Here is a 2,500-nt window from a genome sequence, read left to right as displayed (position 1 = left end):
ATGGGTATATACGTATGTGTGTGTTGAGAGACAAACAGATAGACAGACAGACAGACAGACTGAGAGATGTTATCTATACTTATATTTATATCTACATACAGAAATATGTATGTATGCATGTATCTACCTACATGGCTATCTATCTTCCTATATATTTATCTGTCTATCAATCTATAAGTTATATGGATATATATTTATGTGTGTGTGTGTGTTTGTTTGTTTGTTTGTTTGTGTGTGTGTGTGTGTGTGTGTGTGTGTGTGTGTGTGTGTGTGTGTGTGTGCGTGTGTGTGTTAGCATGTGTATGAGCAACACCATAAGAAGGTCTAAAGCCCTGACAGTCAACGGGAACACAAGCAGCATAGCGGAAACCTCGGAATCGTGTTTTAGATATATCCAGCCCAAACCGACAAAGAAAAGCAACCATGAACATGGCGACAAAATGTCCTTGCAAGTCATGTTTGACTAAGACGCTGTGCTGTTGACGACAGAGGAAACGGGGAAAAAGAATATGTATATATATATATATAATAAGAGTCTTTAAAATATTTATTATTCAACAATTCGTTGTTTTATTGCCGAAAGTTTTCAAAAAAAACAATATTTTTTTATATAATTATATTTAGAAATGAAACCCTGGTATCAGGGAAAAAATGTAGACAAGAGGTACAGTCTACTTCCGATATTTTCTTACATATGAAAGAGAACGAAACAGTAAATCCTTTGATACTGTATCACAGCATATGCACATATCAAGTTAAAAATACTGCACATGTATTGTTAGGAAACTTTATTTTCCCTTCGCTAATGAGGCAAGTAGCATCATCGCAGCTCTCGCGAGGCTGACACATAGTTTCATGGGCGTCTCCATTTAGAATTATGACTTAAGAGGAAATACGAGCGGCGCCTGCTGATATCCCATCGTTTTGAACACGTGGTTTAGCTCGGCGTCTGCTGTTCCTGGAACATCCTATCTCTCGAGATTATTTGCTTCCCTGGTTTCTTCTGTTATCACTTGTACTTCGCGTTTATGTGACTGCGTGTACATCCACATGTGTGCATGTGTCTTTTTCACATACTAGAATGTATAATTTCCTATGTATAAACGTGTGGGAGTACGCATGAGGATATCATCATGTGTGAGGCTATGTATGTGTTCATATAAAGTAGTGTTTCGATTAGGGCGCTTGAGTGAGGCGGGTACTCTTAATATATCGGTATTATGATGCTGCTTAGAATATGTGTTGGCTATGCTTATCCGAAGGAAGTTTCTAAAATACGATAAGAGTTTACAACGCAGATGGCCGCGCGTATGGGTAGACAAGGATGGTTACTTCGGACTGGAAGGTTTACATATATAAAGGCAAACTTGCGATATAAATTGAGCTTTTCATAATGGGTGGCCAAAGAGAAAAGATCAGGATAGTCAACTTTATGTCCAGTACTTACTTAATACACGCTTGTTGATGTACAGGCAGGCTATATCTAATACAGCTTCTTAAGATCGTGTTGTGGTTATGATTATTTCATATGCCAGGGATATATTTTGTTTCACTTGTTAGTGTTTTGCGTAAATATAATGACTGATTGTTTACATTTCTACCATTATTCTTACTATCTAATTTATAATTTAAAAAGGCACGTGGCATTTGCTTACCCCTGGATATGCGTTGTAAGTACTTCCTTGAAATATTAGAATTAGGTAAGACAAGGTATTAGGAAAGTAGGTAAGATATATAATACGCGCAGGTTTTTACAGTGAAGCAAAAAATGGTAGATGTGGAGCTGAAGGATAAAAACAAACGATATAGTTAAATGAGATCGAGCTCAAAGCAGGTTACGCTTGGTAGAGATCAGAGGCATCTGTGATCTGTGAAGGTTATCTCTCCTCACGTAATAAATCTGCAGCGCGCTCTCTTTCGTGAATCGACAAGCGTGCGTTTAGAAGAAAGTAAAGCAATTGTCACTTGCATTTTTGTATTTATCAATCACTTCGTGGAATCTCAATTGCCCTGTTATAAGGACTGCGACATGACAGAGGCTAGAATAGTGATACAGAAGGGTGGATTGCCAGCGATGCAGGCATATCACACGGTGGCACCACCTGGCACCCCCATCCTGTGACCCGCTCCCTATCATCTGCCCCTGCCTCCCCGCCATCACCCCACCTCACCCGCCTATCGTTCAGGACATACCGAATCATGAACACTTTGGGCTTCCCATGACCAACATTTCATGGTCATGCTCTTCTATATATAGTCCATCTTTCTTTGTCCTCTTCTGCCTGCTTTGGGCAAAGCTTTGGCAAGAATGTGGAATACCCACGTAAGAGTTGTTCATTTCCTCGCAAATAAGAGTTCTGGGCTTGGAGTGTGAATGTGTTAGAGGGTGAGCGGTGGGCGTGCGGGTTGCTTAGTGGCCTCGGCAGTTCGTGGGAACACAGCTGGAGGGTGAACAAGGACGACTCGTTTATGGCGATCGTCGACTTCACTTCCCATTCCC

The sequence above is a fragment of the Penaeus chinensis genome, chromosome 18 (genome assembly GCF_019202785.1).
Source record: "Penaeus chinensis breed Huanghai No. 1 chromosome 18, ASM1920278v2, whole genome shotgun sequence".
NCBI lineage: Eukaryota > Metazoa > Arthropoda > Malacostraca > Decapoda > Penaeidae > Penaeus > Penaeus chinensis.
The sequence above is the reverse complement of the archived record's forward strand: the minus strand, read 5'-3'. Positions refer to the sequence as shown.